The sequence below is a fragment of the Tachyglossus aculeatus genome, chromosome 4, assembly GCF_015852505.1.
Source record: "Tachyglossus aculeatus isolate mTacAcu1 chromosome 4, mTacAcu1.pri, whole genome shotgun sequence".
Classification (NCBI taxonomy): domain Eukaryota; kingdom Metazoa; phylum Chordata; class Mammalia; order Monotremata; family Tachyglossidae; genus Tachyglossus; species Tachyglossus aculeatus.
Genome location: NC_052069.1, coordinates 76,280,561 through 76,292,877, shown reverse-complemented (window position 1 = coordinate 76,292,877; position 12,317 = coordinate 76,280,561). Strand labels below are relative to the sequence as shown.

At 42.2% G+C, this 12,317-nt stretch overlaps 1 protein-coding gene across 1 annotated transcript in view; it reads right to left on the bottom strand.

Annotated features, from left to right (window-relative positions):
* Positions 1-12,317, bottom strand: part of RSPO2 (R-spondin 2) — a 182,274-nt gene that overhangs the window by 78,288 nt on the left and 91,669 nt on the right. The window lies entirely within an intron of this gene.

Genomic DNA, 12,317 nt, shown 5'->3' with positions numbered 1-12,317 from the left:
ACTGTCATGTTTTTGAAAGAAATTTTGCAGTAGAAAATTCTGGGTTTTGCCCAAAGATGAACAAGCCCAATGCTGGTGCCAAGCTAATGTTTAGTGGGATTCTACCATGCAAAAATAATTAATAAACAATTCAGTACCTCAGTCCCCAAAATCTGGGCAGGCTAGAAACAGTGTGAGAATAGTGACCTGAATCCCCCAGAAGCATCTGTCAATCAGTCATATACCCAAGCCAATCAGGAGACATATGCCATTTCAGACAGAAAAAAAGAATTGTCTTCCTCAGTTCACCTTGTTTTAAAGACTACCAGCTTAACGGCAACAAAGAAATAATATCAAGGAACCATGCATTGGATGAGTAATGGATGAGACATTGTATAGCAGAGTAGAAAGAAATAAATTCTGTAAAATATTTTTCCTTTGGATAATTTGGTGTGACCTACTCAGTTGCCACTAGTAGTAGTAATAGTAAAAGCATTTGTTGATCACCCAGGAATGCAATGTACTGTAGCAAGTACTTGGGAAAGTACAACAGCATATGAGATTACTTGGCTGCAAGAAATGTGCATTCTAATGGGAGGCACAGATATAAAAATATTTAAAACTAGGGTATTGTGAATAAACTAATTCATAGTACAATCAGTCATACTGACATATAATCAAGTAATGAAGGAGGATCTTTAAAATATTCATTCATTCATTCAATTATATTTATTGAGTGTTTACTGTGTGCAGAGAACTGTACTAAGTGCTTGGAAAGTACAATTGAGCAACAAAGAGAGACAATCCCTGTCCATACTAGGCTTACAGTCTAGAAGGGGGAAGACAGACATCAAAACAAGTAAACAGACATCAATATAAATAAATAGAAGTATAGATATATACACATCAAAACAAGCAAACAGGCATTAATATAAATAGAATTATAGATATGTACATATATACACAAATGCTGTGGGGCAGGGAGGAAGGGTAGAGCAAAGGGATCGAGTTAGGGAGAGGCTGAGTGGGAGCTGACGGAAAGGGGGTGCCTAGTCTGGGAAGGCCTCTTGGAAGGCCTATCTAGGTACTAGAGATGGCTGATGAGTTGCTGTGACTTAGGATGTATTTAGTACAATCACTTATCCTATCCCACCTGGATTACTGCATCAGCCTCCTTTCTGACCTCCCAACCTCCTGCCTCTCCCCACTTCAGTCCCACTCTGCTGCCCAGATTATCTTTCTACAGAAACTTTCAGGGCATGTCACTCCTCTCCTCAAAAATCTCCGGTGATTGCCTGTTAACCTCTGTATCAAACAAAAACTCCACACTATTGGCTTCAAAGCTCTCCATCACCTTCCTCCTTCTTATCTCAACTCCCTTCACTCCTTCTACGGCCCAGGCTGCACACCCTACTCTTCTGGTACTAAACCTCTCACTGTATCTCATTCTCACCTGTCCAACCATCTACACCTGGCCCATGTCCTCCTCAAATCCGCCAAATAATCACTCTTCCCCCCACTTCAAAGCTCTACTGAAGGCATCCCTCCTCCAAGAGGCCTTCCTAGACTAAGCCCCCCTTATCCTCAGCTCCTCCTCCCTTCCACATCACCTAGATTCACTCCCTTTGCTCTTTCCCTCCTTCTCCCTGCCCCACAGCACTTATGTATATATGTATATATCTATAATTATCTTTATTTATATTGATGCCTGTTTATTTGTTTTGATATATATATATCTGTAATTCTATTTATTTATATTGATGCTATTGATGTCTGCTTACTTGTTTTGATGTCTGTCTGCCCACCCCTACTGTAAGCCCAGTGTGGGTAGGGATTGTCTCTCTCTTTATTGCTGAATTGTACTTTCCAAACACTTATTTCAGTGCTCTGCACACAACAAACACTCAATAAATATGATTGAATGAATGACTTGAATGGAAATGGGAATAGCAGGCAAGACATACTACTGGGAGAGAGAGAGAGAAAGAGAGAGAGCGAGAGAGAGAGAGAGCGCGAGAGAGCGAGAGCGAGAGAGAGAGAGAGAGAGAGGGAGAGAGAGAGAGAGAGAGAGAGAGTGTGTGTTTGTGTGTATATCATTCTGCTATGGGAACCTCACTTTGTTCAAATTGTAAAGGAATTTTCGGACAGAATTGCAGAACAGGCTCTGCCCACAAAAGGTACAACCACATAAAATTGTATCCATACATTTTTGCCCAAAGAACTATCTTCAAATAAAACACCACTGTCCTAGAAAGCAAGCCCCAAGCAGACTACCTAAGGAAATCTCATATGGAATAACTGGGAAGATTAATTTCATTATAGAAGAAAACTTTACTCTGAAAAGTGCTCTCTGAAAGAAAGTATAAGCTGTAGCGGAGTGACAAAAAGTTTTCCATTGTATTTTTGGATAAAATATCATATCAATCATTCAGTTGTATTTTTTGAGCTCTTATTGTGTACAGAACACTATACTAAGTGCTCTAGGATTGCAGTATACCAGAATCAGTAGGCATGTTCGTTGCTCTCAAGGAGTTTATACCTCCATCTTTATTCCCCGTTGAGATCATTATGTTAATAAATTAAATATTAGAAAGATTCTGAATTTTGCATCAACAGATTTGCTTTAAAAAATTCTTCCTTTCTTCTTATCTACTATTTCCATTCAATAGTATGTGTGCAGAGCTCAGGAGAGTGCAAGGAAACTACAGATATCATCTTAGCTTTGAGAAACACTACATGAAGGGCAATCTTCTAAGATACATCTCTGCCATCCTTCAGTACTTTTCACCAGGTTACTGATTTTTTTCTTACTCCTATTTGCTTCAGTTTCTCCAAACCTCTGACTCTTCTAGATGGGTAACACTGAACTCTCCACTAGAAGAGTTAGATGCAAACCTACTGGGGTTTACCATTTGATCTTTAAAAAGCTGAAAACGTTGGAGGGGGGTGCTTCCTGTAGTGGGAGGGTGAGAGATAGTTGCCAGATGTGCAAGACTTGGCAGCCTACATTTCAGCTACTGGAAACTGTGCAGTTGTAGAGAAACACAGAACAATGCTGTTGGTTTTCCAGGTCTCTTCCCCTCCCTATCCCCCAAAAGGCAATCACACATGTGCACACATCTCTTGGCCATTAATAAAAGTGTCCAGAGCACAAATATCAAAAGAAGTTCATTATCCCAATTGGTAATCATATCACTTCAAGTCAAACCTAATCACTTAACATTCACGTCAATCTCACAGCACTTACGCCCGGACTCTTTCCATTAGACCACACTGCTTTCCCCTCCCCACAAGGAGCTTCTTGCCTACCAGGCTCTCTCTGCCTGGTCTAAGTACTCGCTGGCCTTTTTCTCCTGGTATCTTGCCTGTATCCGCTTTTACCTCACCATCCAGTCTTCCACCGTCCCATTTAAACTGTAAACTCATTATGGGTAAGGAACATATCCACCAACTCTGTTCTGTTGCACTTTCCCAAATGCTTAGTACAGCGCAGTTTTTCTTAGTAAAAACAAGCAGCACGGTGTAGTGCATGGAGCACGGGACTGGGAGTCAGAAGGACATAAATTCTAATCCCAGCTCTGCCACTTGCCTGCTGTAAGATCTTGGGCAAGTCACTTCACTCCTCTGTACCTCAGTTACCTCATCTATAAAATGGGGATTGAGACTGTGAGTCCCAATGCGGGACAGGGACTGTGACCAACCCGATTTGCTTGTATCCACCCCAGCATAACTAATACATTACTTGGCACATACTAAGCACTTAACAAGTACCATAATTATTATTATTACTCATCTGCTCTCTGGTGGCCCCAACTGCACCACTGGAAAAATGATGGCCAGAGCTGAAAGTTAAGGAAGGCTATTGCTATATTCCAGCACTGTAATTCCTTCATGAAGGGGATCAGGTCCAATGCCATCTCAGCTGAACTGTGGGTCACCCATCATTTACAATGGAAGACTCCATCATTAATCTGCCCTAATCCTTTGACACTAACATAATCGCTTTGATAGGAAAGCAAGCATATTCTGTAAATAATCAAAATTAAGAGCCTCATATTGGAAATAATTCCCCTATGATCTTATCTTCTAATTGCTCAAATTAATCTAGCATATAATTTTATGTAGTTTTATATATACACATATATAGCCTATTGCACTTTATTCCTGAAAGTAATTTTTCAAAAACTCAATATGTTAGCATTATAGGAGGGCAGGTTAACGTTGTGAGAAGACTCCTCCCCAACAGCAGATAATTAACATATTCTTGAGGGATGGAGTATTTTAAGGACTTCCAATCCAATTATTTCTGTCATTTGTGCAGTGCTTAACCAAGTAGTATAGTGAAATCTAATCAAGATGTAGGGGATAAAAGGATTGCCTGCTCCAATCCATCATATTTATTGAACACTTATGAGCCCGTTGTTGGGTAGGAACATCTCTATATGCTACCAACTTTTAATTCCCAAGCATTTAGTACAGTGTTCTGCACACAGTAAGTGCTCAATAAATATGATTGAATGAATGAATGAACGTGCAGAGCACAGTACTAAGTAAGTGGGACAGTACTGAGTTGGTAGAACATGTTCTCTCCCCCCAAAGGAACTTACAGTAAGGATCTCATGCTTTCTTTACTAATTATGGTATTTGTTAAGCACTTTCTATGTGTCATGCACTGTATTAAGCACTGTGATAGATATGAGCTAATCAGTTTGGACCGGTCTATGTACCACATGGGGCTCACTGCTCGCTCAGTAAAGTAGTAGTCTTTTCTATAAATTATGTATATGATTATGTTTAGGCTTAAAAAATGTAACCTTTCAGCATTCATTTGTCATTTACATGATGTGTCTTAGTTATTCCTCATAAAACCTCAATGTGACCTTTGTAGTATATTACCATTCATCAAGATCATTTGAATTAATTCACAAATCATCCTCCAAAATCAGAGGCATCCAAAACTGCTTCAGTTTTCCTTCATTGGAACCCTCTCTGCAAAACCAGTTTCTAGATTTCTCAGGAGAAAACTAAATTAGAGGTAAAAAAATATAAAATTCCTGAAAATGGCATGTGGTAAGGTGAGACCTAGAGACAAACAAACTTCAAAACCCAGAACTCACAAATACAAATAGTGTATTAGAAGTCTGAGTAAGGTCCTTTGGTTTTGGCTTTATTTAAACTGGTGTCCAAATGGTGCCAGGTTATTCACAATTCAAATTCCCAGGCTTTGGAGTCAGAGGTCATGGGGTCAAATCCTGACTCCACCACGTGTCAGCTGGGTGACTTTGGGCAAGTCAATTCACTTCTCTGTGCCTCAGTGACCTCATCTGTAAAATGGGAACTAAGACTGTGAGTCCTACGTGGGACAACCTGATCACCTTGTATCTACCCCAGCGCTTAGAATAGTGCTTTGCACATAGTAAGTGCATAACAAGTACTATTAAAAAAAATAGTGTGCTACTCTTCCCAGTGTAGACAAAATATCAGTAGCTTGCAGTAAATGTTACAGGTAACCAAGATGCTATTTTCACAATTCTCAACTGTAGTTAAGATGCATGGTATTTAAGTGAAATGGTTGCTTAGGGTTTTGTTAAATATTAGCATTTTTATTCATAGAAGCATTTTCACAGCTTCCATTAGTTTCACAACTCAACTTTCGCTATTAGCTTTCACCACTTTGTGGGGTGATGCCGAGAAACAGGGAATGGTAGGTATATAAGCAACACAAAACAAGGCATGCCTTTATTCTGAATACCTGAATTATTTCCGGTTTTCATTGAGGCACTGGGCTGGAGGGTAAATGCTTTCAGCAATTCAAGAAGCCAGCTTATTAGTGTTGTAAGAAAACATTTTCTTAGATTTTCAATTAAAAATACCCAGTTTATTTGAACAAAACCATCCTTGTCCGTCAAAGACCAAAAAAAAAAAAAAAAAAAAAACCACGTCAGTTTCAAAGACTCAGTAAGGAAAGGCAGAGCTAATTCAATAGGAAAACCCATTTTCCTAATAGTAGCTTCTGAATCTGGATCCAATAGTTTCTCAAACTGGCCATTTTTTCCTTTCCATGGGTCATTCTATGAACTAGCACCATGTGGAGAGAAAGCTCAGATTATGTTCACTTCCTGTATTGTGGTTACAAATTCAGAGAGCCTTGTACAAACTAAAACAGTTATGACAAAGCTTTACAAATATACTCAAAGCCACCTCTGGGTCAGCCTGTGCTGGAAGTAAACAGGGACTGCCCAGAAATCAATTCCACTCTAAGACAGAGCCCCGGAATGGATGTTCTGGAGAGGGGGTGGTAGGCGGCATCCTTGCACTTTTAGGATTGGATCACAGCCCTTCCTGTACCACTTCACTTTGCCACAAGTGCCCAGCATCTTCAGCATCTTCCTGACCCTCCTCCTGTTCTTACCGTCAGAACAAATTCGGAACAAAATCAGAACAAATCTCAAAGGTCACCAATAACCTCCTGCTGGCCAAATCCAACAGCTCCTACTCTATCCTAATCCTCCTCGACCTCTCAGCTGCCTTTGACACTGTGGACCACTCCCTTCTCCTCAACATGCTATCCAACCTTGGCTTCACAGACTCTGTCCTCTCCTGGTTCTCCTCTTATCTCTCTGGCCATTCATTCTCAGTCTCTTTTGTGGGCTCCTCCTCCCCCTCCCATCCCCTTACTGTAGGGGTTCCTCAAGGGTCAGTTCTTAGTCCTCTTCTGTTCTCTATCTACATTCACTCCCTTGGTGAACTCATTCGCTCCCACAGCTTCAACTATCATCTCTACGCTGATGACACCCAAATCTACATCTCTGCCTCTGCTCTCTCTCCCTCCCTCCAGGCTCACATCTCCTCCTGCCTTCAGGACATCTCCATCTGGATGTATGCCCACCATCTAAAACTCAGCATGTCCAAGACTGAACTCCTTATCTTCCCTTCCAAACCCTGCCGTCTCCCTGACTTTCCCATCACTGTTGATGGCACTACCATCCTTCCCGTCTCACAAGCCCGCAACCTTGGTGTCATCCTCAACTACGCTCTCTCGTTCACCCCTCACATCCAATCCTTCAACAAAACCTGCCGGTCTCACCTCCACAACTTTGCCAAGATCCGCCTTTCTTCTCCATCCAAACCGCTACTCTGCTCATTCAATCTCTCGTCCTATCCTGACTGGATTACTGCATCAGCCTCCTCTCCAATCTCCCATCCTCCTGTCTCCCCCACTTCAATCCATACTTCACACCGCTGCCTGGATCGTCTTTGTGCAGAAATGCTCTGGGCATGTTACACCCCTCTTCAAAATTCTCCAGTGGCTACCAATCAACTTACGCATCAGGCAAAAACTCCTCACCCTCGGCTTCAAGACTGTCCATCACCTCGCCCCCTCCTGGGTCATCTCCCTTCTCTCCTTCTACAGCCCAGCCCACACCCTCTACTCCTCTGCCACTAATCTCCTCACCATGCCTCATTCTCACCTGTCCCGCCCTCGATCCCCGGCCCACGTCATCCCCCTGGCCTGGAATGCCCTCCCTCCACACATCCGCCAAGCTAGCTCTCTTCCTCCCTTCAAAACCCTACTGAGAGCTCACCTCCTCCAGGAGGCCTTCCCAGACTGAGCCCCCTCCTTCCTCTCCCTCTCCTCCCCCTCCCCATCCACCCTGGCTTACCTCCTTCCCCTCCCCACAGCACCTGTATATAAGTATATATGTTTGTACATATTTATTACTCTATTTTATTTGTACATATTCATTCTATTTATTTTATTTTGTTAATATGTTTTGTTTTGTTGTCTGTCTCCCCCTTCTAGACTGTGAGCCTGCTGTTGGGTAGGGACCATCTCTATATGTTGCCAACTTGTACTTTCCAAGCGCTTAGTACAGTGCTCTGCACACAGTAAGCGCTCAAAAAATACGATTGAATGAATGAATGAACAAATTGAAAGAGAATGGAGAAGAGCAAATAATAATAATAATAATTATTATTATGGTATTTGTTAAGTGCTTACTATGTGTGAGGCACTGTACTAAGCACTGTGATGGATATGAGCAAATTGGACTAGATACAGTCCCTATCTCACATGGGACTCACAGCCACCATATCCATTTTACAGATGAGGTAACTGAGACACAGTGAAGTCAAGTGATTTGCCCACAGTCGCACAATAATAACAATAATAATAATAATTTTGGTATTTGTTAAGCGCTTACTATGTGCAATGCACTGTTCTTAGCTCTGGGGAGGATACGAAGTGACCAGGTTGCCCATGTGGGGCTCACAGTCTTAATCCCCATTTTACAGATGAGGTAACTGAGGCACAGAGAAGTTAAGTGACTTGCCCAAAGTCACACAGTTGACAATTGGCACAGCCAGTATTTGAACCCATGACATCTGACTCCTAAGCCCATGCTCTTTCCACTGAGCCATGCTGCTTACTCAGCATGGCTCCACGTGCTTGCTGCTTACTCAGTAGACAAGTAGAAGAGCTGGGATTAGAACCCATGACCTTCTGACTCCCAGGCCCGTGCTCTATCCACTATGCTGTGCTGCTTCTCTAAGAGTAGAGACTGACCTCCTCATGTGCTTCCTCCCCTCCCGCCTCCTTCCCTCCCATCTCCTCCCACCCCGGCCAGCGCCCTCTGATTATGGCTCACTGCCTCTTGCACTCCTGCTTATTTTTACTTAATTTTTTTATGCTTTCTCAAAAGCAGTTTACAAAATGCACAATTTTTCCTAGCCACTTCTTATACTTTTCAAATTCTCCCCCTTCAATCTTTTTTTTCCATTTTCAGTCATTTCATCAATCTATTATATTTATGGATCACTTACTGTGTACAGAGGATACAGCACAATATAACGGTCACATTTCTTGCCCACAATGATCTTACAGTCTATAAGGGAGAGCTATCCATCTGTGTAGGATGCCCAAATGTGTTTTTGTCCTAGTTCTCTTATTGAACTGTAAATTCCTTTAAAACTAGGACTCCGACTCTTTGCAATCCCCAGTTGGATTTAGGCCAGTGATCTTCCAAGTCGCTACTCAATATGATGTTAATGGATGATTATCTGTAGGCTAATAAATACCATTATATAGTGGGTTCCACTTTCAAGTTGTTAGAATTCTTATTTTCCCACTGCACCAGGTTTTTCCAACCTAACCCAATTCCAGGACTGGGAAACTTCTAATTTTCATGCCTTTATAAAAAGGGATTATAAAAAGCAAACAACCACACAGACATGCACACATGTACATGTGTGCGTCTTTTATCAAATATGAGTAGAAAATGACAGAATCAGAAGGCAGCAAAATCTAGTATTATTGAAACCCACAGTTGTAATCAGAGGTATTTGTTGAGTGTCTACCATGTGCTGAGCACTGTTTATTCATTCAATTGTATTTATTGAGCACTTACTGTGTGCAGAGCACTGTACTAGGGCTTGGGAGATTCCCTAGCTAGTAGATATGAGAGGATTTTACAATCTAGCCGAGCCCCATGCCTTGATGACTGTCCCTCCCCTCTCCAGTCCATACTTCACTCTGTAGCCCACATCATTTTTCTACAGCATGTTCCCCCACTCCTCAAGAACCTCTAGTGGTTGTCCATCCACCTCCGGATCAAACAGAAGCCCCTTACCATCAGCTTTAAAGCACTCAATCACCTTGCCTTCTCCTACCTCATCTTGTCACTTTTCTATTACAACCCAGCCAACACACTTCACTCCTCTAATGCCAGCCTATTCATTGTGTACCTTGTTCTCATCTATCTCATCACTGCTCACATCCTGCCTCTGGCCTGAAATACCCTTCCTCTTCATATCCAGCAGACATTTACTCTCCTCATCTTAAAAGGCTTACTGAAGGCACATCTCCAAGAGGCCTTCCCCGACTAAGCCCTCATTTCTTCTTTTTCTGCATCATCCTGATTTGCTCCCTGAGAAGCGTTCATTTATTCAATCGCACTTATTGAGCACTTACTGTGTGCAGAACACTGTACAAAATGCTTTGAAAGTACAATTCAGCAATAGAGAGAGACAATCCCTGCCCTTACCGGGCTTACAGTCTAGAATGGGGGAGACAAACATCATAACATGTAAACAGGCTAGAAGCAATGTAGCCTAGTGGATGGAACACAGACCCGGGAGTCAGAAGGACCTGGATTCTTATCCCACTTCTGCCGCTCATCTGCTGTGTGACCTTGGGCAACTCACTTCACTTCTCCGTGCCTTGGTTACCTCATGTGTAAAATGGGGATTAAGACTGTGAACCCAAAATGGGACAGGTACTGTGTCCAACCTGATTAAGTTTTATCTACCCCAGCACTTAGAACAGTGTCTGGCACATAGTAAGCACTTTACAAATACAACAATTATGATTATTATCAAGGTTATTCACCCCTCCCTCAGCCCCAAAGGACTTATGTACATACCCACAATTTATTTATGTTAATATCCATCTCCCCCTCTAGGCTATGAGCTCATTGCGAGCAGGGTATGTATCTGCCAACTCTGCTGTATTATACCCTCCCAAGAGCTTAGTACAGACTGTGAGCCCACTGTTGGGTAGGGACTGTCTCTATATGTTGCCAATATGTACTTCCCAAGAGCTTAGTACAGTGCTCTGCACATAGTAAGCGCTCAATAAATACGATTGATGATGATGATGTTCTGCACACAGTAAGCGCTCAAGAAATAAGATTGATGGATTGATTCACTCCCTGGCTTCCTCCTTCTTGCTCCATTCCAGGTAGGTCCTGGACCCAGCGCTTAGTACAGTACGTAATGCTTAATAATAAGCACTTATGACCTTGGATAAGTCACTTAACTTCTCTGTGCCTCAGTTACCTCATCTGTAAAATGGGGATTAAGACCGTGAACCCCACCTGGGACAACCTGATTACCTTGTATCTACCCCAGAGCTTAGAACAGTGCTTGGCCCATAGTAAATGCTTAACAAATACTATTATTATTATTATTATTAAATACCATAATTATTATTGTTAGTAGCAGTAGTAGTGGTGGTGGTGGTAGTAGTAGTAGTAGTAGTACCGAGTCTCCAAGAATTGCAGCCCATGGATCATCTGGGTAGTCCAGTATTCCCGTTGGCCCATCTAGAAGGAGATGATGAGATCCTCCTTCTCCAAATGTGGCTTAGCCACTGAGAACCAAGCTTGAAACACAACCATAGAGCCCTGTCCAACTTGGCCACTGGGATGTTAATAGCCCCCACAACCATCCACTGCTGCTTTCTTCTGAGGCCTAACTTCTATCAAGGCTGGGCTCTGCCTGCATCCAGGAGGGTCCGAGCCTTGAGAGCACATGGTAACCGCCCCTTGAGAACTGGCAACGTTGACCACCAGCCCCCACTTGCTCCGCCTTCAGATGATCAAGATCTTTCCCATTCAATCAGTGGTATTTACTGAGCTCTTTACATGGGCTGAGCACTGTGCCGAGCACTCCAGAAAGTGCAATACAACCAATTTGGTAGATACAATCCTTGCCCAAAAGGAACTTAGAGTTTTCAGCCTCTCTCGGAATGTAGCTTAAGTGCTAATGACCGGACTGCTTTTTAGGATATCACTGTTGGTAATCTTGCCCTGTCATATTGTTCTTCGATGGCATTAGTGAAACTAGAAGATCATGTGAGATTTTTAGTCTACGATTTTCATCCTCAAACATCATTATGGCATGAAACTCCTCCTTTTATTTTCTTTTCAAATTGTCAGAACAGCCCCCATGATGCCAACCAAAACACCAGACATAAACCCCATCCTCACATGGGCAGGAGTATTCAAGTACTCAAGTAGTATGAAGCTACTTTCATAGCTGGTAGTAAACTATTTAGGATTATTTTATGTTACCGAACTGACTTAGCTGTTTTATTCTTCTCTCCATGTGACCTTCTTTAGGTGGCACGATTCCTGTATGTCAAAGATCGTGCCTGAGCTAATGCTCATACATACTCCCAGAACTTGCTACAGGATTTCATTTGTTGTACGCACTAATGTTATTGACTTTTTAAAATGCCAGCAAAAATGGGAAGTGGGTAACTAAAATGGCCTCCACACTGAATATTCTCTCATGCTATAGTTTGCCATCAAGAAACTGCTTCCTAGATTCTACAAACCTTGTAGGTCAGCTACCTACTGTTTAACCACCTTCACTTGAACCCATTTTATGAAGATTTTGAGAAACTTCTAGAAGCCAGTAATCACCTAGCTCTCAAGCTTAAGCCAAGTTAAATATCTCTCCAAGAGAAATAGCCATGGATAAGTACATATGAGAGAAATTTGGGGTTTGGCTTCCTTCTGAGGCTGCCCTCACTGATTCAAACAAATTTAAAGTGA